Raw genomic sequence first — 26,681 nt, forward strand, 5'->3', positions numbered from 1 at the left:
CATTGATTCAGGTGAAACGTTTTGGATTCAACGATACTTTAACGCGATCGATGGTTTTTTGTGTTCTTATGCTTTTCGTTGATTTTTGTTTGCCGAAGTAACCATGGATACAGAACGGTTAAGGTGGCGTCTTCACCATTTAATTACAGAAAAGGCGGTAAAAATTGGCTGAAGAAATGATGGACAATCATGTGGAGGATGTGATTACGTTAAGAAAGGCAGGCAGAAACGAGAAGGGATGAAAGCAACTGAACGTTTCCAGGTGACGATTTTAGAGGGCGTGGGTACTCACAAATGTAGAAGACCAAAAATGCGTTAAAAAGCTTGGTAGTTCAAATGCAATTCTTTAGGCTGGCCACACACGATGCGGTGGACCGGAGAGATGTACCTGCGCAGGTTTACCTCTCAGTTATACCTGCACAAGCGAGAGCTCACACGCGCTACGGTAAACCGGACGAGTGAAGGACTTCTCTACAGTCGAGAAATCGTGAATGCTTTGGTGTGTGCAGAGAATAGGCAATGGAGTAAGTACAACACGACCACAGAACACAGCAACACGAAGCTCTCTAGTCGGAGTATTCGCCACACTGACTCAAACCTGTACAGGTATACCGGACGGCCCACACAGGCACTCATGTGAGCACAACTGTGGGGGTAAAAAACTGAATTTCGTTTCTTCTCCGATCGCCTGCACACGTCGATTGACCTGTTCAGTTTCAGGTTTGCCTGAAATGGCTAGCACCCACGTTCCCGTTTACTTGTTGCGGTTACCTGTACAGGTATACCTATCCGATCCACCACCACGTGTATAACCGGCCTTAGATCTAAGTTGCATGGGTGTAAACGATTACTTTCTAACGAACTTTCTAATAATTACCACAAACAAGCAGAAAAATTTCACACACAGAAAATGTGAAGTATTATTATCCCATTGATCGTGCACACACAATACCAGAAAACTTTAACGAACCGAACGGTTTCGACATGTTTGAGTAAAAGAGTTGATTTTTTAATACAAGGTACAAGGCACAAGGAAACACATCATATATGAGGGACAAATTGAATTCTAAACAGTACGAAGTATATAGCAGGCACAATGAAGGACCAATGAATGATGAATTGTATTTATATTATGCTCACCTTTTGGACGTCGCGTCGCCCATAACAAATCACAATCGATACATTATCATAAAATTGGTTGTGCTTTATATCTACGTCCTAATTTGACGGAGTTTGATATGTATGTTCCAAATCTCGTATAGTCGTGCCTTCTATTAAATTCAGATCGTCAGGTCGGATCGCTTAAGTAAATTCGTACGTGTAAGGGCGTCACGCGTCAGAGACTCGTAATTGATTTGCACTATTACGCACCAGTACGTATGCAAATCGCTGTGCAAGCACAAAGGGCTGTCTTATTTGTAGTAGAACGCATTTTTGATACGTACAGAAGAGAAAAGCGTTTCCACTGCTTGGAGATGTCCTTTAAATATCACATAAAAGGATCTTATTCCGCAACCGGTTGCAATAATTCATGCATAGGGTGTTTAGAACCCATACAAGTGATTTAAATTAAACAAACAACCCACAAACAGGGCTACCTTAGTTACAATCTGTTTATTCCGCGTCCTTGTTAGTCAGCCAGTGGAATGGAGATTAAATTGAAACAATATAACAATTGGAAACAATACCTTAGTGAAGTAATTAATTTTCGCAATAATTCCACTCATTTGAATTGTAACACGGTCAAACAATGTACAACACAACACAAAAACTGATCAATGATATCTTATTTGCACAATAAAATTTAGAGCATAAATTTATTAAATGAAAGAATTTCCTAACAACGTCCATTGGAAACTGTCAGGAATACCTAAAAGGTAATTTAAATTTTAAAATGCCCTATTTCAAACATTACGCTAGTGGGAGTTAAATTCTAACATTGCGACAGTTGATTGACAACTATCCGAATCTACCATTAACTCTTGATACATAATGGATGCGACCGGAAACCTACTAGATGTAAATGTCAACGACAATGTGCCCCACTTCCGGCTGCAGACAGGTTAATTGAACATGATTATTCATTGCCCACCGTCTATGACCTTCCATATCTCGATGATACTTACAGCCAATCCTGATTGAAATTCAGTTTTAATTTGAATCCAATTAAAACTTCTGTATTCAAGTTGTACTTACAATCAAAAGCATATTATCGAAAAGATTCACCAATAAGCCTCAAATTTAATTAAAATCGCTCCAATTAACACTCTCGATTGAGTGGTACTCAACAATCGAATTAAATTTGCTACACCTTCCACTTTACAAGAAAAATGACAAAGGGGGCGCGCGTGTATCGCAATATATTTTTTATTAGCCCCGCAGTGAGTGGCAAATGGCAATAGACAGATAATTTCAATAGGAAATGAGCATCACTCGCCTAAAAAAGGAAGTATATCAAAGCAGAACTACAAAGAAGAGGGTGTTAAATTAGAAGTCAGGAAATGGAGAAAACTTTAGAAGGATCGATAACAATCAAAAACACAGAGGAAATCAGAATACGTGTCTCGACTTTCTAAACTGGCAAACAAGAAGTAATTAAGATCATGTTAAATAAGGGTTACGGATAGAGTTTCCAAACGCCGCTCTCGTTTTGTTTGCCGTTTTTATAAGACGTAATCGTTCAATAGATAATATAATATCCAGTTACATGTTTAATTTGCCACTCCATATCAAATTGGAAAACTATTTATATTATACGTACTATACAGGCGCTCTCACGACGAACGTCAGTTAGACGTTTTTGGAGAAGATATATTGTTTGAGTTTACCTACACATAAAAGTAAGACTAATTTTCCGCTCGAACGAAAATATTTTCAAGATGGCTTAGACGGAAGTCAACTCTAACATTGTTATATTTATATGACTGATCCTTTTTAGCGCATTTCCACAAAAATGTAAAAAAAAATGCGCTATTATGGCCACTTTGTCCGTCCGTCTGTCCGCCCGTCTGTCCGGGCATTCGTTGGGACGCTACTAGTTCTTTACCTTAAGAGCTATTGTTCTACTTTTTCGCTATTTGGTTCGTTATGATGTCGAGGCTTACACCCAGGAAGGAATTTTTTCTGCGTTTATTGCTAAAAAAGTTATTGTAAAAAAACCAAAAAACCATTTTTTACATGTTCCCTAATTTTACACTTTTGCCATTTATTAACGATCCTAGAGATCGTTTATAATTTTGTATTGCTGTCTGTCGTCTGTTTCTTTGTCTGTCTGTCCATAACTCATAACTTTTATTGTTTCCTGTTGAGAATATAATATTGTATTAGGACATGTCACAAAATGAAGAAAAAAGAAAGAAAAAGGGAAAGAAAACATTGACATAATTTAACATAAAGATAACATAACATAACTTAAAACCTTGAGCACTTACTTACTTCTAAAAACTCGTCGACAGTGTAAAAAGCATTTTCGGTTAGAATATTTTTTATTGATCTTTTAAAATCTTTGAGCGTATGCTGGTTTTTAATTGAGGTTGGGAGGTGGTTGAATAGTTTGATTCTTACAGAGTTTGGAGATTGTTTTGAAATTTTTAACCTTGCCATGGGTATACTAAAATATCCTTTATTTCGGGTGTTATACGAGTGAAATTCATTGTTGCGCCTAAGTTGGTGTTTATTTTTGTAGATATGTGTTAATACTTCCAATTCCAATATATATAGCGATGGAAGGGCGAGGATGTTATATTTGATGAAATATGGTCGGCATGACCCCCGCTGCTTTATGCCCAATAAACATCGTATTATACGTTTTTGTGCAATAAAAACTTTAGCGGCCAGTGTAGATGATCCCCAGAAAAGAACACCGTAACATAACCTTGACTGAACCTCCGCATAATAGAAGGACAATGTGAAATATACACCAATCAACTGTCTGATACTACGGATTTGAAAGCAACAAACATTAAGCTTTTTTATCAAGCATAAGCAGTGGCATTTCCAGTTTAATTTTGTATCCAAGCACATTCCCAGGTATTTCCCTGATTGTTGCACTGGAACATTAGCAAGAAGGGATACATCGGTGGTGGGAGAAATAGAAGAAAATAAAATGCAGTAAGTTTTGCTATTGTTTAAATGAAGTTTGTTAAAATTAAACCACTCTTGAAGCGTCGATAGAATTCCACTTGCCCGTTGTTGTAGGTCAAGAATAGTTTTACCGGAAACTATTGCAGTAGTGTCATCCGCATACATGATTACAGAGTTCAAAATGAAAACAATATCATTGATAAATAAAAGAAACAGGATTGGCCCTAAAATCGAGCCCTGTGGTACGCCAATGTTCATCGGCAAAAGGCACGATGAGAACTTTGTGATCTTGGAATTGGATTTGCACTTTATTTCTACATACTGAGATCTTCCCGATAAGTAGGATAGGAACCGTTCCGAGACTACACCCCGGATGCCATAAAACTCTAATTTTTCAATCAAGACTTTATGGTTGACACAGTCAAAAGCCTTTGTTAGGTCACAAAAAAATCCTATTACATGTCGCTTATTTTCAAGGTGAGAAATTACGTCGTTGAGAAATGAGTTTATGGCGGACATAGTCCATCTATCTGTCCGTGTGAACAACTTTGTTTAGAAATGTCCGATCGCTTTGACATCTCCGTTAGTTGTGAATTGAATTGCATGAAACTCAATATGGGCATAGCTTCAGTCATATAATACGCAATGCCAAAAGTTGAGCTCTCGGGCGCTTATCTCTAATACACTCGCACCACCTGGAATTTACCACGCCTGAATTTCCTGCAACTTCAAAGACCTCTGTCGCTATTAAAGCTTCACCTAATATCATCTGCCAGGATAGTTGAAATAGTGACAAAATGAGGAATTTTTTGATGTATGACTTTTATATATGGTACTCATGGTTTAGTATTGGGGTGTTTTTTCCCACATTAGAAAGGGTGTCTATCGCCATAAACGATGCAAATCCTGCTCCAAAGCATATTTGAAAAAAATGGGAAAAATGGGATTTATTGATATAAATCTTTCCCGTGGCCTTTATAGGTTAGTAATTTAGTTTATCCCCAAAAGAGTCACTTTTTCTTCTGCCAGTTACGACTGGCAGACGAGTGATTTTATTATTAGTTTTCAATGTACTTTCAGCCTATATTGTCCAATATTTTGTCGCTTATGGTTTAGATACTATGTACGCTGTCTCCCGATCTATTACTATTTCATAGTTTTCTCATTAAAAAATAGACCATATGTTCAGATTAAAATCCGGCGCCTACTCTAAAACTAACAAAACTCAAGTCTTGGTATAAAATCTAAAAAAGTTTGTACGAATTTGATACGAATATAATAATCGTTCTTTGGCGATTGTGGTTTCTAGAGCCCTCCAGTAACATTCGTTCTTCGAATGGTGAGGTATTAAGACACTATCGGTTTTAATAAAACGCTGGTCCTAAATAAAGTATATTACAACCTTGTACAGGATGTCCCGTCTGAAACCTCCAATGTGAAACCCAAATTACGTTCATAGCACGTAAATCTTCAGGGTAGCTCGCTCTCATCGTCAGCATTATTTCAACTAGATAACGCCCCCCCCCCCCCTGAAGTTTACACAACAATTTAAATTAGAAAAGGTGTGCTATAGAGAATCGTCTGTAAAAAATCATCCTCTGTTACCTATTTTGACTATAATTAATAAAAAAAACCTAATTTTGCAGAATAAACTCTACCTCCAAATAGCAAACCTTTCGGCACTAATGAAACCGGCTCGCGTGGCGCATTTCAGTTAAAGGTGGACTGTGGTGCGAAGGGTCCCTGGTTCGAATCCGGGTTCGGGCATGGATATTTGTAAATGTATAGTGGCTTGGGTTGGTAGAGCAGCTATGGCTGAAACCCCGCGCACTCAAAAATAAAGGCAAAATAAAATAAATAAAAAATAAACCAACTGCATCTCACATTTATAATATACCTTCGATTTACATATCTTAAAGAGTTTGCTGATACATCAGACTGGATTTTAAAACAACCAGTCAAGGTGTTTAACTACACTTTGTTCTATGGCGAAAAAAAACTACTGAAACATCGTGCAGGGGTTAACAGAGAAATACATTTATACCAAGAATAGTATACTTGACGATACTCCAGAAGTAGTATTGAGTACGGACCACTTCTGGCATATTGACAATGAATTGTGTAGTCTCGTTGCCAATATTCATACTTCAACTGAGAAATCAATAAAATGCCGTAATATTGAACAATCACTTCACATGTCTCTTCGCATATTAAATAATAGGAATTACAGCGCGGATGGACTTTTAATCTACAAAGCGTCGAGATATCCTCCAAACCGATTTCAAATTAATCAATCTCATCTATTACCTACATTTTATTAAATAGTGATCGATGCCGAAGCTTAGTGGAAAAAAGTTAAGCACGGCCATATATAAAAGAAACCACCGGAGAACACTACACGTCTAAACTTCTTTATTGGATTTAGAGGTGGAACTATATCAAGTATGTCGACGATACATTATTAATTTCTTAAAAGAGCCTTATATAAATAAACACATCGACGTAATGCTACAATGACATCTTCCAAAATAAATTTATTTTATCCCATTAAGAATAAAAAAGTGTTCATAATTTCATGTTATGTGCCTATTACATGTCAATAATGTACTTCAAAGAAATTTTAAATTAAAAACATTTCTTGAAGTAATTTATGTCCCTGAAGCTTTTTTAATAAATATTTATCCTTTGAAGTTTCATTATCAAATAAGGAAGAAAAATTTCGTATGAGGGGTGTTGCGTCGATTCCATTTGTAACCTTGTTCCTATAGAACTGAAGTTTTAAAGCTTTTTCTAGAATAGCAAATGTTATAATCCAATTAGTATGCGCTTCATCATATTATCTGAAATTTGAAAGTTCGTAATACCAAAAAAAATCTCCGATTGTTACTCATTAACAATCTGCTTGTTATACGCTTATAGACAGTCGACTTCAAATGTAACTTCTCTAATTAACGATCTCTTGTAATTTACACTACAAACTTACAAGGAAAGAGAATTCAGAATTGATGTAGAAAAAGAATCTATCGTAGACATTTTGTTGTCCCGTGAGCTTATAATGCAACTGTAAAATATTGTAAAAATGGGGGTAGGTATCCTTATTAAGCGCATGCAGGGCTCTCATTTATTTAAAATGACCTATCATAAATCACAGGATCAATTCTATAGCTTTTTCCAATAATGTGTTTTAATTTTTCAATATGTTCGCAAAATATCACCGAAGTAGAAATCTGAAGTAGGTAGCTAAAATTTATATTCACAGTTTAACCTTTTCGCTGCTAAATTAAAAATTCGAGTGTAAACAGCCTGTGCTGAATTAAAATTGTACAAAACGTATATTTACGTACGTCGCACTGAGAGAAATCGTCGCGCGTATATATACGTCATCAGCAGATTGATTTGCAGCACCCAGCACGTGCATATACGTGCACAGCAAGGTTGGGAAGTAAAGCTCAATGTATTTTATCGGAGGAGCATCAAAATTTGTTTATTTATTTTTGATTTGATTTTTTTATTTTTTATTTAATTTTTTTATATTTTTTTTATATGAAAAAAAAATTAAAAAAAATAAAAAAATAAACCGCGGCCTCCTACTTCGTCAATCCAACGTATTCATCCGCCATCTACTGATTGCCTTATGGATAAAACAATTTATCAAACGTCTGAATAAATAACACAAGATTGCAGCACGTTAATATACGGAGGTAGCACAGAATTTTAAACAGGTACAACGTATATATACGTACGTCGCACACAGATTCCGCATTTTCAGAACGTATATATACGTGCGCAGCAGTGAAAAGGTTAAAATGATTGAAATCGAAAAGTATATTTCAAAGTATATTTGAAGGACCATATAAGCAATTAATTCCTGTTGCAGACGATTTTAATTATACCTATTCCACACTAAATTTTCACCATTCGACGTACTTTTCATTATACAATCTATTCGTGCCCCACGTATCATGACGCGCATAATTCATGAACAAAATTGATATATCTATACCAAATTTGTATCATGTTAGCTTTTAATTAACTATTAATATATTATGAGCTATTGAACTAGTAGATTGTCCTATCAGAAAGGCAATGAATGTATTTTATCCGAGATTTTATCACTTTATCACAAAGTACCAAATTGAAAACAAAAGCTTCGCTGTGCTGTTTTGGGGATATAATAAAGCTCATGAAAAAGAAATTTGAAAATAAATACAAATTTAGCTCAAATTTCTAACGCGGCGATGGTTTCCAATTATTCTAATTGGACTGGAAAATCCACTACGGGACCCAAATGTCATTTTTCAGGTGCCATATTTTTCCAATTGATCAACCAGAAATTTTTGGATTGATAAAAGTTTTACTATTTTTACACATCGAAATACGTAAACACACATCCGACAGTCTATCATAACCTTAGAGAAGGAAAGAGTGAGGAGTGATAATAATGATCGTAAAGTGAAGCCCACATTTGTTTGTTATTTCACCGAAAACTAACCTATAATTTATACCTGTGAAACGATATACTTTCGTGTGTTTTTTGGCTATCAACAAGACGAAACCTAACCAGATTAGTTAAAGATTTTATGCAAGAAAGAACGAGCACTTTATTTGAAACGATCGATTTCATCCAAATTTCGCTATTAAATGTAAATTCAATCCCACAGACTAATCCCCAATTAAATGCCTACTAAAATGTAAATTTCTCTTGACAAGTTCCGCAAAAGTTTCGGTTTTTTTTTCGTATAACCTTTACGCAACAACGAAATACTGTACTGTAGTATAATAAGGGTATGGATGGTTCGTCTATGTTAAATTGAATGTAGATCGTTATAAGATAAAAATGCGAAATTATTGTATTTAATATAAGGCAATTTAAGCTGATAAAACTTGCAGATGTGTTTTATTGTGTACAATATCCCTATCTCTAAAAATTATTTGTTAGGCATTGTTATTGTTACAAATAAACGGGTTTAACTAAGACAAACATTGCATTTTGTTTATGAGATGAGACAAGTGTTTTATTAAAGTATGACGGAAAATTGTGCGCCTTTGAGAAGAGAAGTGAAAGTGGTTCGCGATAACGCTTGTTTATAAAAGGCAGTGTTAAAGGAAACGAGGAAAGATGAAATTTGGTGACCAACTGACCTAGTGTGAAATAGTCTGTACATTTTTAGTTTTCCAGAATGAGGATTTAGGTTTATGCTTCTAAAAAAATTGCATCTTTAAAAACTTAAGGATTGATTTAACCCAGCTACTCCTCAGCCAGGTCTGCAATTCTATGTTTGTATTCTTCACACTGTGACGTTATTTTCTTTACCGTGTAATCTTTACTTTGGCTTATATTTGAATTACTATGTGGAATCGTTCTCGAATAACATTATGCGAACTCTTACCTTTATACAGCAATCCTTACGCCATCAGGTGTTCACATTATAACCCGATCCTTTATTTGCGATATAGTTTTCTTTTAAAAAACCTTTTGTCTAGTGTTCTGTTGATTGGCGCGGTTGTATCTTCTCACACTCACTGTCGACACGCGCAGTCCTGGTTGGAGAACTCGATTCGATCTTGACTTGTATTTGAACTACACGCCATTACACTTACTTGACATATTCGTCTACCTTTTTTGGGATTATTAGTGGCGTTGTACTAAGATTAGTGAAGTTTTCTCTTATCATCTTACTTCCAATTTCGCTGATGACGCATTGCTGCGGATTTATCTTACAAGTTTAAGGCCGTTTTGCGGTATGTTATCTATGACGCATTATCTTTTTATTTTAAATAATCTATTTTAGGCTACTTTCGTACTCCCTAAGTTTTATTACTTCTTATTTTGGTTTTACCAATTGCTTCCTGACTGTACATTGATATTTTGACGTGGAAACGCAAATACCCGATTTTCCATATGGTGCAATAGAATTCCATTGAAGTTTCGACGCCATTACAATCAAAAACGCTCTACATATTTCTACCCTACCGACTGAAGAATTGACTGAAGAATTACCGCCATTTCATGTGAAACCGATATTTGAACTGACGCAAGTACTTAATTAACGACACGTGTGGAGTTGATACTGTGTAAATTTTTATTTAACGTTATATATTTTGTTTTGAAGAACTTGCTCGTGTAAGTTTGTTTTCTTTTGAATTGATAAGATTGCTTTGTCATTGAAGATAGATTCAGTTATTTTATTTGTACATTTTTATAGTATTTTTCTCTTAAAACTTCATGTCACTTTTTGATATCCCACACCGATTGTGAAAACCAACCCTTAGTCGAACCAAATTTTGTTTTGTTGTAAAGTCATTTGAATTTTTGATTCTTTTAGTATTGATTGCAATTCTATGTACAAGAATAACCATTCGTGTCTTACGTTAACCATTGCTTATGCGATATATTGTGCAACGCGAATCATTACCCTTCTTATATTTTTTTGTTTTTGTGTCTGACTGTTTCAGATTTGCAGTTTCGCGTCCTCTGAGCTCGGAAGGTTGCGACCGGAGTTCAAGGTAAATTTAGTTATTTTCGTCGTTTTTCCCTTTTAACGTTTGATTACATTTTGGTTGTTGATACTAACGAGTTGTGATTATTACTTTGTTTGAAAGTCACTTAATGATTATAGCTCCGTTGTTTCTGCGGAAGCCCTTTTGGATAAATATTTTCCCCAGGCTACGTGTTGGCTTCTCATTTGTTTTATTAGAGATTATTTTAAATTCCCAGTTTGATATACTAGATCGATATATTACAGTGTCAGATTTGTGATATTTTGAGATCTTTGTTATTAAACTACCCGCATTTATACGTCATTTATACGTTTCCCCATAATTGTGTATTCCTTTGAGTTTAGTAAGACGAGAACAAGGATCTGCCTTGTTCATCCCTTTAGTATTCCTCTCTCACTAAATTCATCAAAGACTAAGTGGCGCCTATCCGGATTACTTTTACTGTTTCCTTCCCTTTTTGGCTTATTTGTGTGTGTATAGAAGGACCCCATTTTCACCCCGACCCACCTCTACTTTGCCTGAGCTTACCGTGTGCTTATCTAAGGTAATTTTGTCACGTTGGCCCAAAGTGAACGTAACAATACTTGTGTGAAATGTATTGCATGAAATACTCGTTACCTAATAGGTATGATATTTTGTCAAAATCGTTATCTTTGTGTAAAAACACATTGGCGTTTTTCAGTATCGACACGATTTAAATATACTTTTTTCTGTGACGGAAAAAACGTTTGACATTTTATCCCTGTAGACAGGTAACAAAATGTCACTTTTTATGAAAAGTGGGTACTTTTTTCACAGATATACTCGCATATACACATATAAGTAAAGAGAGATATTCAATTTTTGTGAGGCTACTTTCACTGCTTCTATTAACTCAGGTGAAGTCAGAGAAAATTCAGAATCAGACATTTTTAACTTTAGGTATATCATTCAATAAACAATCATTAAATTCTAAATTTTTAAATCAAATGACAAAACTGAATTGAGAGATATTTGAGTAAAGGTTTCCTTAGCAACGCAGTTCGTATTGTCGCGAGAAGTACAACAGCCTATCTGCAGTTTAAACTTCAAATTTCTACAAATCGATACAAGTTCAATATATAGTTTTCCTCGTCACAGAAAAAAATAGTGTATTATACACGGGAAAAATGTTAGATTTCCGCTCTAGGTTTTTTGTCTCCCGACGCGAAAACGACCTCGAGCTAAAATCTAATACTTTTTCCCTTGTATAATAAATAACTATTACATCTGTGGTATCGGATACTTGACTCGCGGTGAAATCTAACAATCGCTGAGACGCTGACTAGCTCCAAGTCGACTACATACTTACATTTGTCCGGAAAACACCAAGGGGAATAATAATACTTAATTAATATTGAGGTAACAGTGATTTTTGGGACTAAATTTCTAAGCAGAGAGTATCGTTAATAGCTATTTATGTAACAAGTTGCAAATTGAGTATTGACTATTTTTGGGGCACTAGACTAGGCACGTCGTGTGCGGCAAAGACAAAATTTGCAACGTGTTGCATACAATAGTATATTGAAAGACAAGTGTTACAATGCGACCTATTGTAATACGACTATCTTGTGGCACGAGTGGCGACGCGAAGCGTAGCCACGAGTGTCCGCAAGATAGAAGTATTACAATAAAGCATTGTAACACGCGTTTTTCATACTATTTTTTCTATTTCGGTGCTTTAATTTAATTAAAAAATCATTATCAGAAACTATAGGGAACATTAGAACTAACATGTTTTATGTTGGGAACACTTTTTATGCCGTTAAGTTTTAGGTTGGCAGCGTAGTAAGACTGACATTTTGATGTTCAAACATGGAAGTACCCAACGAAGTACCTACTTGTACTAACTAGTAACTGCCAACTTAAGAGATGAGTTACCAAAAAAAAACGACTTTACTGTCTTTGTACAACTGTTTTCGGCCCGAAAACAGTTGTACAAAATCATCATTGTGACACCGAAATAGAAAAAGTTTTTTGTAATTTCGTCAAGAAATTGATAAAATGTGAATTATTATAATGGGGAAAGAACCTTATTTTAAGATTGAATACCCATGTATTATCGCAATACCTAATGCTTTGCTATGGACAAGCAGACTGTCATCTTTGTTTGAATTTGAAGCATCGTCGTTTCGCGTCTTTTATGTTTCAATTGCGTTTGGGAACTTTTTGCTATAAAAATGAACGATTCCGATGAAAATGTGAGTATTTCATCCGACGTTGCAGCGGCTGCAGGAGAAGCTAGTTCGTATTACTTCCTCCGAACTCACGTCCGGCATACGATGCAGCATATGTGCGCTTTGAGGTGTGAAGTACCCAGCGACAATTGAGTAGCATTAGCGAAAAGGTACCTATTTTCGTTAATCGGTTTCGTATAATCGATTACGTTGAATTTTAAGTTAAAGAAAATAGTTATTTATGCAATGAGTGTATAAATGGGGCGTTTTATTGGTGAGTGAGATGTTTAGTCCACGAGCGCAGCGAGTGGACTAAATTCGAACGAACCAATAATCGCCGATTTATACATGAATTGCATACAACGTTTTTTCGTCGACTTAACTGGGGTAGGTAATTTTAAATTACTACAAGAAATTACAAACGAAATTATGAGCTCCGACGATTTTCCACTAAATTACAGCTATTGACGTTGCTATAGTAATGTGTTGTTTTATGCTGTACCGTCAGTCCTCGTAATCGCAGTGGAAGATTATGTTGCTTGCTCTGCCGCGGAGACGATTTTAACATTATATCTACTCAAATCAAAAGAAACTTATTAGAACGGTTTCGATCAGTTCGGCAATTGATGGAATACAATAAATTTGGTAGGAGATATTTCCGAAAATGTCAAGTTGACATTTTACCTTGAAAAGGTATGTGAAATTAGAATGTAATTAATTCTTTTGCAACTGTACTAAAGTACGTGTATTAACAGTGAAAGATATGGAAATGTTCATCCCTGTGGTCGAAGTACTCAATGTTGAAGGTAAAGTAACTGAATACCTTAACAATACCTTATCCGAGGAGCTACACATACATACATCAGGATATGCTTTGCTGAGATCGTTTGGCGACCATACTGGCTGCTGATCTCACTACATTAAAACCGAGATTAAAATGGTTAGATGGATGGAAGTTCTCAGCTGTTGCCGAAAGTGAATTGTTAGAGGAAAGGGTGCAAATATGGGCTGGTCTTGTAATATGGGCTAGATAAGTTTCTCAGCTATTCGATGCAGATTTCTTCATCTGACTATTGCAAACGGTAATTGGTGAAGTAAAATTGTCACCGTAGCGATGGCGCCACAGTGGTAGATGTTTCACACTTTATAATAAATGTTTGTCAGTTACTGTGAGTGTCAAAACTTTTTCGGGTAAGTTTATAAATTCTAGTACTTGAAAATAAACAATAATGTCAAAAAAACGTCTGCGTCACATTGAAGCCCTATAATCAGCCTTTGATGTATGCTAATTAGTTTTCTTCAAATTGACAACTTTTAAAAATAACCTCGTTTGTTGTGTAGCGCGAGCATGTTTGCAATATGGGCTATGCTTCGGTTTTGATTATGGGCTAGTGGCCCATATTTAGATACATGTAAAATGCACTTGAATTACTTCAGGATGTCAAGACAAGAGCTGAAAGAAGCGAAAAAAAGAAAACAATGGGATGAAAAAGATATGGAACGTGCGATAATAGCTGTCAGGCAGCATGAAATGGGTACGCTAAAAGTGTTCAGTAATAACCGCTTCACCGTACAAAAATGAATTGATCCAGTCGCTCAACAAAGTCAAAGGGAAACAAAAAGGTACAGAAGAAGACAAAGAAAACAGAAAAGGAAAAGGAATAAAAAAAGGAAAACATAAGCAAGTTACAAAAGCCACAAAGAACAAAAAGAAGGAATCTGATTCTAGTACCGAGGAAGAGGAGGAATATGTGCCTGCAGATGATGATAGTGATTACAATGAGTTTCCTAATACCCAGTCTCCACAAGACGCAGCTGACGTGACCTGTATGTTTTGCGAAGCACCTTTTGCAGATGATAACCAGGGTGAGATATGGATCAAGTGCCTCATGTGCAATTTGTGGGCCCATAACGAGTGCGCTGGGGCCGAAACAGACGAGTATGTTTGTGATTTTTGTAAGTAATGTTTTCCTAAATAAAAAAAAATAAAAATCTCTTTTTTTACACATTTATTACGCATTTTTCGGGGTAGCCCATATTTAGGACCATTATTCAAAAGTCGCAAAAATTCAATTTTTCATTATTTTCGCATTAGTGAATATTTATTTTTCTTTAATCAATCTGCACTTAGGATATGTTGTAACTAATTAATATAGTTATATCCTTAGGTACCTTTGGAATTAAAATAGAATGTTTATTTTTTTTTTTATAAGCAAAAATAAAATGGGTAGCCCATATTTGCATCCTTTCCTCTATATAATTGTCATTTCCCTTTAATAAAATGGTTGTTATGTATAAGTGGTTGCTAACGATTAATTGTTGCTAACGTATAATGGTTGGTTGCTAACCATTAATGGTTGCTAACGATTAATAAGCTTCATCATTGTACTCGTCACTAAGGAGTAATTTATATTGTTATCGAGAGGTCGACGAAAAAAGAAAATTTTAGTAGTTCAGTTTAGAGTTGAAAGTTGTGTAGGTAGTGTCGGACTAATGTATGTACCATGTCAAAATGTGACACTTGTGGCTAAATGACGGCTTTTTTAAAACTGAACACGCCAACTAAATTTAAGTATTTGATAACGAAATTACAAAAAATCTATTTTGCCACGTTACTAGAATTCCCTAAATAAGGATTCAATTTAAGAAAATCGAAGTTCGAGGCTTAACCTCCGACGGTATCAAATTGAGATTGATTAGTGCAAATAATATCACGCCATCACCGTTACTTTTTTGAAGGCAATCAAACGTGTTCTTCTGCTGTCCTGTCTGTATTTGTTTCGCTTAGTATACGAATCTTTTCGTTTCTTTACCGAGGTCTTAAGTATGGATGAAGATGTGAAGCAAAAATTTCCATATAAAATCAATGTCAATATTGAACGGCGAAGCGGTAGACTTCTTATGCACTAACTAGACATCATTAAACAATCTCTGCTTAAAGAGATTATTCACGGCCAACATTTTTTATTCAGAACGATGACTTCCAATAAAAGGACAGAAATACCGTTGCGTTTCTATTAAACGATCATTTAATTTTCCGTGTATTGTAGAACTGAAAGCGATCGGTACGGTATTGAAAAACAGATGAATTAACAATGTGATTACTTTTTAATTTCTACTGTTCCTAAACCTAATGTACGTATTGGATTGCAAAGCGACCAATTTGCCGCGACGGAGAACGATTTATTGCGGTCTGCGGAGTTATGTAAAAACAATGATCTGACGGAAGAGGTAGAATCTAATGGAATGAGAAATTGGCATTTGCGCGAAGTACATTTTTCTTACTTTCGAGAATAAATTTGCACGAAAATTAATTTTTTTTGGACTGTGTAGTGAACAAACCTAGGGATTATTATAGGAAGCCCCTATAGATTAAAGATAGCTTATCTTCGGTCTGAAAAGGGTCAAGTTGTACGTAAGTCCGATTACATAGTGTGTAACCTGCAAAAGTATCTAAAATTTGTATTCTGCGACACGTAACTTTAATTTGCTGAAAAATCCAATACACCGTATCTATTATCAAAGAGTAACCATAATACTCTTTGCTATTATCACAGCGAACAGTTTTTAAATAATTTCTTAAAAATTAGATGTGGGGTGGGGAGATATTCTTATTTAACTGAGAGTGACGGAAAATGCATAGCTGGTGTAAATGGGCGCTCTCTATGGAAAGGCCCGTGAAGCGAGCAGCACAATTTGTATTTCTGAAGAGGAGGTCGCGAGTCTACGCATCATTTGCACGACGTCAATGAAATCCAGATATTTTTCATTTTTCACAATACGTTCACGTGAAAGGGTTATTGCTTAGTATTCCTTTAACTTCTTTTAACGTTTATTTAGGTGCCGTTTTGAAACTATTCTAAAAAAAAAATGCGTTAAAAATTATGGGCGGCTAGCAAAATTTTATATGGCATTATGATGGTTTTATTATTTTGGACAAGCAACTATGAAAAAAGGTCAATTTTACTTCAATCATTATTGTAAATGTGTAAAAAATAATTGTGTATTAATTAGTAATCAAATATGGTGATTTGAAGTTCACAGTTTATGGTCATAGGAAATGGGATGGCTCATGTCGGTTCCTTCGTTTAAATTGTGCCGATATCGGTTCCAAGGATCAAATTGGGCCCGCTAGTTAAGTTGGGTCGGCGAGTCAGAAGGTTTGGTCATTTACATATCCGGTCCGGTTTGTGATTCATGATATTCGGCGCGAACACTCCAAAATGGACTCTACGCAACCGATTTTCAAAAACCATTATTTTACATTCGATTACCAAACAATCGCCCTTTTTAACTAAACAAAGTTATTATTGGCTAAACAAACAATACCAGTATCCTTTATTATCAAGTAAATGTTTTTTCAATGGGAATACAGTGATGTCTGGTAAATCGCAGGTTTAGCGTACAAACGTGTGAAGTACCCAAATTTTACAATAGAGCAAAGTCGATTTGTGAATGTACAGGGTAAGTCAACGATTGCGGGGAGTAAGTTACTGAATTCCAATTCGACAATAGGCGATTCAGCTTAACGCATCTATCTACTTCGGAATAGTGCGTCATACGGCATAAACGGAATTGAATTTGATATCACTTTTAAAGCTAAACTCGCAATTATTTATTATTGTGTACATTAAGATTGTATAATATCTCAACGCCGGTAAAGAAAATGAGATAATGAGAAAATCCTACTTTGAACATTTTAGGGATTGAAGAGTAATTTCTACGTATCCACTTGAGATTTCCATTGCATTCACATCCGCAAATGTATATAGGTTTTAACGTAGCTACTATACATCCGATCGAAAGTATACGACGTAAACGCGCATGGGATCGGATCGTGTATGCATTTAAGTTTGGTTCGAACATCGGTATGTTAGTTTTCAGAAAGTATAATATGCGGAGACAAAAGAAAGAATGTATACCAGCAGTATCCGAATGTTATTGGTATATCTCTAATAAGTACATTACATTTCCCTGTTTTTTACCTCACTCTCTCAATGCAGAAATCAGGAAGTATGTCTTTCAAGCCTGTATGATATGATCCTCAATCTTGTATTTGTGTACCTATTATTGTGACCAGAAATATTAGAGTAAGTAGATTTTTAACGATGTAATTATGTTTGCCTGACTTCATTTAAAAGTTGGAATTTCGGAATGCTGAAGTTTTATAAGAATTTTTTGCATGCAGGATAATAAAGATATGGGAACCGACAGCTCGAAAAGGCTTCAAAAGCAGCGGTGCTTTTTATATGTATGAAGGCGTCGAGCGCATCAACCACAATCTCGGTTCATTGTCATGTATGTAACAGTACGGAAAGAATGTTTAATTTCGAGTAAAGTTGAGAATTTAAAAAAGACCATACTATAATCCCAACCTGTACACCATCGGGAACGATTTCCGATATTTCCATTAAGACGAGGAATAAACAAAATATAAAGTGGATTGATCTGTGAGACTTTAAGCATCTGTTTAGCTCATAGAAAATTTATTCAAAAAGAAACTGATGATACAATTTTCATTGATGTAAAGCACGCAAATGACCTAAATATTAACGAATCAGTTAAAAACGAGGCTATTCTATTCTGTTCAAAATCGATACTTTTCCTATCGGTACTTTTTCTGTATACTTGTGCTGTTTAGTCTACTTCAAAAATGTTAGAAATAAAAAAAATATATATTCAAAGCCACGCCGATAAGTGAAGTTCTGTGACAATGAAATTCAAGAAAAATTTATAGTGGAATTGCTACCGAATAGGTAACGATTTACTACGCCATGTTTAATTTGTATAAAATCGAACTCTACTCGAACGAGAATGAAATGGCTCATTGTCATCAGTAGGCAGGTTTATTTCGATTGGACTTATTAGGTACCTACTCACCTGAAAGAATAACAGTGTGTGAATGAAATCTATGCGGGTTGTTCGGAAAGCCATCAGTACCGAACAATTTGTTACTTTAAATATTATGTGTCAACATTGTATGAATATAAATGTATAATTATTGTAAGGCATAAAGCGAATAATAATAATAATGGACACAACGGGGATGGTCGGTTCAGTTGAGGCCGGGACATTTCGCCGAATGCCCACAACGCCGACACGATTTTTTGAAGGTCCATATCGCCGACTAGGGACACTACGCCGACCGTGCCCACATCGCCGACAAGTGAACAAGGGACACTAAGCCGAACGTGACCATAACGTCGACTCATACAACACTTCTTAATCAAGCTGGACGGTGTGCAACACCAAGTAGCTTTTGACGTTAGGTTATTGTAGGTTCAGAATATTTTTTTTAACTTTTTTCGAACTACAGACTCATACGAAAATTCTTAATCAAACTGGACGGAGTGTGAAGCAAAGCAGCTTTGGATATTAGGTTATTTGTAGGTTTAGGACATGTTTTTTAAACTTTTTAAAATACAAACTCATACACTGGACAGAGTATGAGGGGCCTGGATTTTCGAACAGTCGGCGTTGTGGTCACGTTCAGCTTAGTGTCCCTTGCACACGTTTCGGCAATGTGGGCACGATCGGCGTAGTGTCCGTCGGCGAAGTGGGCACGGTCGGCGTAGTGTCCCTAGTCGGCGTTGTGGGCATTCGGCGTAGTATGATCTTTGGTTGCTGAATCCCTGAGTACAATTAGAATTAGATGTAACATAATCAAATAATTCCTATAACTGAGTAATATAATTAAAAGTAACAATGTATGAAATTAATTAAATAATAAAAATATAATAAATAAAATTATTATATATTAATTGTGCACAAAGGGCATTTTTTAAAACCGAAATAGCCTTTGTTTTGACATCACCAATGGATATATTTCTTGCAGACGTCTCAATCGCCCTTTGTGAGTACCCTCTTCCGACAATCCGTTCTTGAGGGAATATACCGATCACGATAAGTGGTCGAGGAGGAGCGCTATGATTGGTAAAAATTAATTCTTAAATGTATGTATAATATATTTGGTATGGTTGAAAAGCATTTTTTCAGAGCTTCCCAACGACGTATCACACGTGGGGAGGGGGGGGTCCACTATCTAAGATTTAAAAGATTCCCCCTCCGAATTACCGAAATGGATTTCGATTTTTTTAAATATCTCGTTTATTTACTAAGAAATGGGGTGGTAAGTTTTCAAATTGCCACCCTGTATAGGTAAGTATGCTTTATAATACTGAAAGAATGGTTTCATGTCTTTGATGTCTTGTGAAAAGTCAAAACTGCATCCAAACGGTGAAGCTATGGTAGTGCAACATCGTCACTACGTGTCACTGAGATAAATTCAACAACTGTTGGTTGACACCAGAACAAGCACTGGGCCGGGCATAAATTTCGGAAAGTAATTTGAAAATGGTGACCAATCATCCTGAGTTTTTGGGGTAAATTGTGACGGTCGTCGAGAGTTGGGCGTACCATCAACATATGGAGACGAAACAGAATCCAAACCTTCTACGGCTTTGGACAATAAAGGTGTACGTCTGTTTAATTTTTTTTGTAAAACTATTAATCAATAAATTTCAGACATTTCCGATCTTAAAAGCTGTCAGATTTGACCAATTGGATATCCTGCCTACAGCTCCGATTTCTTTAGATTACTAAAGAAAAATCTTGGATGAGGTCGTTTTAGCACTGTGCGAGGTTGTAAGTCGACGACTTTTTTGAAAGTCGAGAAACGATGTAAGTTCATTGTATAACAAATGTGCAAGTGCATTAACGTAGGAGAGCGGGGGGATTATAGTAAAAATCTTTTGCTTAACATCTACGTAGATTTCTACAACTACATGTCAAAACCGATTTATGGTACACATCTGCAAGAGGTTACTAAAAAGTAAATCTAATGAACTATAAGACAAATGAAAAAGCTTCTATATTTAATCCAGAATCTTCTATGTATGCTTTGCGATCTAGCTTAAAATTGTTCAGCAATTCTTGTTCAGCAGCAAAAGCTTTCCTCAACGAAATCTAGAGATTTTGACGGTACCATTATAATAGAGGTTACACTGAACTGCATATTTAGCACTTCCACCTCCACCACACTTGGAGATGCAAGTACAAGTCTAAATGATGGACATTTAAAAACTCTGTTTCACCCATGTCTTTCCACACGTGTATCTCACTAGTTTGACTAAAGAATCTGAGCAAATAAGTACCTATACCGTTTATTAATAGTATCTGCAACTGAAATTTAAATTGTAAAGTAAAAACTGCAGAGGCTTCTACAAAATCTAGTTGCTCTACTGAGACCTCTGTCACTCATATGGATGGACGCGTAGATATTAGCTATATTTTTTAAATACACTAACAAAACAAAAATTCCAACGACCAGATGAGTTGATTATTACATTAGAAACTAAAACGAATAGATTTCTTGGTCGCCTCGCGTAGTTTACACAACAATATACTTGATTAAATAAATTGGAAATACTGATAAAATTAATTCAAGAAATCAGGTCAGTTGATTACCATTGAAAAAGCTCAAGCTTAATGGAAATGGAGATATGCCGTTACCAACTGCTCTCAATTTCCAAAGTTTTTGCATTTTCAAGGCTGCGAAATTTGACGTGATTCCTGAGCACTACGCATAAGTTACAATTTTCTGTTGTACGATTGTGGATACTGTAAGTACGAGGTTGCATAACAAAACCAGCGCTTTTTTAGCAACAGATGCTTATTCTTAATCCGTCTTAATCAATAAAAGAACTTAAAGACCTTCTGCAGGGGCACCACTATAAAAAGCATTATGCGGGTCACTCTGTAATTGGGTGAAAGCCTGTTGAGGACCCAGCACAAGAGAGGGATAATAAATAATAGATTCATGCGTTTAAACAGATTTAACCTTTTTAAAACCAAAGAAAGTAGAAGAAAACAATGCAACAGTAATTAGCATCGCTAATCTTTTAGAGATTGGAAAATTATAGTATTTAGATAACACTGTGTAATTAGCTATCAGTAATTTATCCAATAACAGGGAGGAATACTTAATGAAGTGATGCAGATTTAATGAAAGTATGAAATATCCCCGTAAGAAGGAACGTTTTAATCCCATTTTATTAAAAAATAATCGTTCTAGTGTATTGGCGAAAGAAATCGAGTTTCCCTTTAAGAGCGAAAGTTTTCCGTCCGTTCATTCCACGAAGAGTGGTCGACATAATCCCTTCTAAACGTAAAAGTACTTTATTTCGTATACTCGTACACACCTACTCTACGAGCATTTAAAAAGAACAATTTCAACTTGAACACTATAAATTCAGTTTTAATTAAAATCGCAACATTCGCTGTTGTCCTTAGATTAAAATTTAAATTAGAACCAAAACTAAAACCGGTGAAAGATTAACCGAAAGCATAAGTCGAACAATCCCTCCATTTCTTATACTTAAACAAAGAATATAAATAAAATTGCACGGATCAAGACATCAAGTGCCATTGTGACGTGTAAGTACGTTAGCGTTCCAATGGGGATTCATAAATGTTGGCGATAGGGAAGTGCCAATTCCAAAGTCAATCAGACTGAAAATGCCAGATTACGAATTTCCACCGTAATGCTTTTGGAACGTCGTTCCACATAAAAAGTGTATGAATTAACTTCTCAAGCATTGCTATTTTTTTTCTGTTCGATAACGTATAAAAGAGGATTAAGAAAAGTAATCAAAATAAAGTTTGTAAAAGATAAATTTATAAGATTTTCTCTGCTTTCATTTTATACCTAGTCACTAAAAAATTCATCTGGCACTTTACAACGACTTACTGCACAAAGATGAATGAAAAAGTTTCTTGTCTTTACAAAACACTGCTACGCTTATGCTTACGTTGTCTATAAAATTTGTACAGGATTTTTAAAGTCATTATTAGTCCCGTATCGCGCACTACAGCTAATCAAAATATTCATTGCCAGCTTTCTAAAGCTCACCATTCTTCGTATTATTCAAAAAACACTTGCTTAATATGTATGAAACGATCATTAGGCAGATTTGTCATTACATGCATACACTAGCGTATAGCGTATTTTATCGTTTTATAAAGTATCCCAATATATAGCATAAATGTTAAATTGACATTTTAATAAGTTTGAATTCTTTAACCGTAAGGATAGATAAAGTGATCACTTTAACCGTAAGGGTAGATAAAGTGAAACAGATGATTGTGCATTCTAATGACATCTGTTATTCTTAATTTCAAATGCACGATATAAAATTACGTTCAGAACATATGACAATGCTGTTTCTATGAAAATGGTCGCGACAGCAGAACCTAAGCTTGCTGTTTTTGACGTCTCTAAATTAAATTCAGAATATGGCTTCTGCTATAAAATAAAGTTTTGTATGATACACGACGATAAAGGGAAACTAACAATCTCGGGTTAATTCACTCGGGGCTCACCACTCGTGGAGTATCATTTCACTCAATGGTTAAAATATCCCTTTATCGTCTTGTATAAAAAATAACTATTATTATAAAAGACGATAAAGGGATATTTTCACCAGTGAGTGAAAGATGATGATTCACGAGTGGCGAATGAATTAATTTTTACGAGATGGTGAGTTTCCCTTTATCGTCGTGTATAATACAAAACATTATTTTATAGCAGAAGCCATACAAATAATTGTAAAAAGCTTCTCACAATTCTGAATTTAATTTAGCGTCAAAAATAGAAAGCTTAGGTTCTGCCCTCAGGGTCGTTTCCATATAGAAACAGCAGTGTCATATCTCCTGAACGTCACTATATATCGAGCTCCGTGTCGCATTTGAAATACGAAAGACAGGTGTCCTTAGAATGCACACTCACATGTTTCACTTTATCTACCCTTAAGGCCGATTCAGAGTTCCGTAACGGTAAGCGGTAAGAGGTAACGATAAGAAATAAGAAAAATAAACATTTAAATTATAATGGTGACATTCAGAGTTTTTCCGTAAGATGCAAGACGTTAGTAGTAAGAGGTAAGAAATGGATTATTTCATTTCATACCTTATCTCTTACGGAATCATGTTTTGTTTATTAAAATGAGAATGTATTCGACCGTTAAACATTTGTATTGAAGGTGTATTAACACTAGAAGCGCTATGATTATGATGTCACTATTCATATTCGTTTACCCACGTCAAAGATCCACGTCTATGAAAAGCAAAATAACCTTTGGCACTACAATCTCAAACCTCAGTTTGACAACATATGGCGCAAACGGTCTTCCCTTACCTCTTTACCTATTTACGTTACCGCTTTTTTCTTATTTCATACCTCATACCGTTACGGAACTCTGAATCGGCCTTTACGGTTAAAGTGATCCCTTTATCTATCCTTACTATACGGATAAAAAACGGCCCAGCCTACTCATTCAAACCTATTAAAATGTCAATTTAACACATGCTATAAAATAAAGTATCAAAATCCAACTTGCTCCAAACTCCAAAGAGTAGTTAATAATTAGGATTCCGGTTATGAGAAAGAAATTCCGTATCCCTCGCCAAAAAAAACTTACCTAATCACAAAGTGTTTGTATATGTTAGGATTAAACACCTACTTCGGTCAATGGTCGAATAATAGAGCCATAACGCGTTCTGGCCAACAGCGTATTGCCAATATCCGGAATATCGCTTTCCGCCTCTTTAATGTGGTCCAGAATGCGTTCTGGTTCCTTTACAATGCTAGAATGCGTGCTGGTAATGATAGTCATATTGTTAAAACACATACAGAACAGTGGTATGAAACATTTTTATGTATGTGTGACACTTAAAAATTAGGTAAAAGCTTACTTGAATTTATTATCTACCAGGCTGACAGTTGTTCAGATTCATTAGTACCGAGCACAACGACTAACATATTACTGGGGGTACCTCTACCAAGACCCAAAAAATTGGTTATTCTCAATAACCTCCGACACGTTCTGGCTATTTCACAAATCCCAGTACGCATTCTGCCACTGCAAAAGATCCAGAGCGCATTTACCGGAAAGCGGTTTTTCGGACATGGGCAATATGCTGGCAGCTAGAACGCGTTTTGGCCAAACTTTTCGGCCATTGGCCAAAATCGGTGTTTAATCCTAACATATTGCTGTGTAAACAACGTTAGTCAAAACGTTGTATTTTGAAATTAAGACATTTGGAATGATCTCGGGTGACTTATTGTTAATTATTGTTCATCATCAGTTTTCTCTGTTTAATGTCGTGGGTATGATTACGTTTTAAAACAAAACAATTTTTCAATTCGAGCATGAAGTCAAGATTATATTTTTTTATTCATGATCCTCAAGATCGTTTATAATTTTGTATTGCTGTCTGTCTGTCCGTGTGCACCATAACTTTGTGTAGAAACGTCCGATCGCTTTGAAAATTGATACACATGTTCTTAAGGATACAAGAAAGGTCGCTATTGTTTTTCAGCTAACGGGCCAAATAGTTACAGCCCAAAAACTGCCCAAATCTCCAAAAAAGGGTTTCTTTTATAATCCTTGTTACAAAGAACATGTTCTTCAGGAAAAGTCGCTATTGTTTTTCGGCTACGTAAACCAACGGGCCAAAAAGTTACACCCCAAAAACTACCCAAACTTCCAAAACGGTTTTTAACTCTTGTTACAAAGAACATATGAATGTCCGGTTTTCTGTGTTTGTAAATATTCCTTAAACCTCAGTAACTATGCAGATGAATAAAACAAAATTGCGCATGCGCAACCCAACTTTTGTATTTGCGCAATCACAATTTTTTTATTTGTTAAGATATTTAAATAAAATTTTATACGTAGGTACCTCAAATAAAAGTATAACTGATGTCGGTAAAAAAATTGTTTTGCGCATTCCGATTTTTGACATCTCCGTTAGTTATGATCCGAATTGCATGAAATTTTGTAGGCACCTCGAATAAAAGTAAAACTAATGCCGAATCAAAAAATTTGTTTTGCGCATGGGCAATTTAAAATTTTTTTTTGTTAAGATATTTCAATCAAATTTTTGATGTGGGCACCTCAAATAAACAGACAGAAGAATCAATCCCTTAAGGTGTGTTGTAAAAATGATGTATGTGCGAAGATCTCGAGAATCGTTCGGTATTCAGTTGTATCGGATTTTTTTCTGTATAAATGATAAGGTATTTCTTGGAATTTAAGATTCAAAAATGGTTGTACCTATAATTTTTATTTGTTATCAAGTTGTTCATTAGAGCAAGTGTGACAGTTTCGAATTGATTATTAAGTTTTTCCTTTATTTGTGAGAAATAAAGGTAATTGTTTGGAGATAACGTGCCTATTTTAATCATTAAAAAATTCTAGAAATTGTTCGAATTAGATAAGAAAAATTCGTAGAAGTAAGGTGTATGTGCCGTATGCAAATGCTGTTTCAAGGAAGTGTTGATTTTATTGGTTGATAAAGTTTTACATCTATGCTTGCTAAGCCTTAGGGTAACGGGATGATAAACAAATCTGTTGCCCTAAATAGGTCACCTACTTAAGGTTCATTAGTTGCTACACGGCTTGAAATCACTCTAATATCTGGTGGGTAGGGGCTTGATTTATTTTAATAATCACATTAATATAAAGTAATGCGCTAACATCCACCACCGATTATAACCGTACATATGTCGGTGGTATCTATGCTACCTGGTACATCATCTGGTTATGCGCTCATTTACGCCACTTGAAAAAGCTTGCGACAACTTCTGTAACAACTTAAGTGTTGTGTAGTGGGCGCCACTTACGGGATCTTTCGTTTTCGCGCAAGCTTCCAAGCGCTTTTTCGTCTTTTTTACTTCCGGTTACGTAGTGTACTGCAACACGCCTTCCATTAGACACGTTAAGTGAAAGTTGGAAAAACGTGGTGCAATATCCAATTAATATATCTCTGGCGATTGAACCTGTATTAGTTGCTTATTCCGAATGACCCGAGTTGTTTTGGACTAGGTTCTGCAATTTTCTC

General features: G+C 35.5%; 1 protein-coding gene and 1 long non-coding RNA gene across 2 annotated transcripts in view; one reads left to right on the top strand and one right to left on the bottom strand.

Annotated features, from left to right (window-relative positions):
- Positions 1-26,681, bottom strand: part of LOC116163716 (protein couch potato) — a 320,094-nt gene that overhangs the window by 151,320 nt on the left and 142,093 nt on the right. The gene's annotated exons all lie outside the window — the stretch shown is intronic.
- Positions 13,781-14,435, top strand: LOC116163717. Its single transcript, XR_004143792.1, has 2 exons — positions 13,781-13,970; positions 14,217-14,435. It is a non-coding gene; the product is annotated as an uncharacterized LOC116163717 (long non-coding RNA).

This window comes from Photinus pyralis, unplaced genomic scaffold (assembly GCF_008802855.1).
Source record: "Photinus pyralis isolate 1611_PpyrPB1 unplaced genomic scaffold, Ppyr1.3 Ppyr1.4_LG2, whole genome shotgun sequence".
Lineage (NCBI taxonomy): Eukaryota > Metazoa > Arthropoda > Insecta > Coleoptera > Lampyridae > Photinus > Photinus pyralis.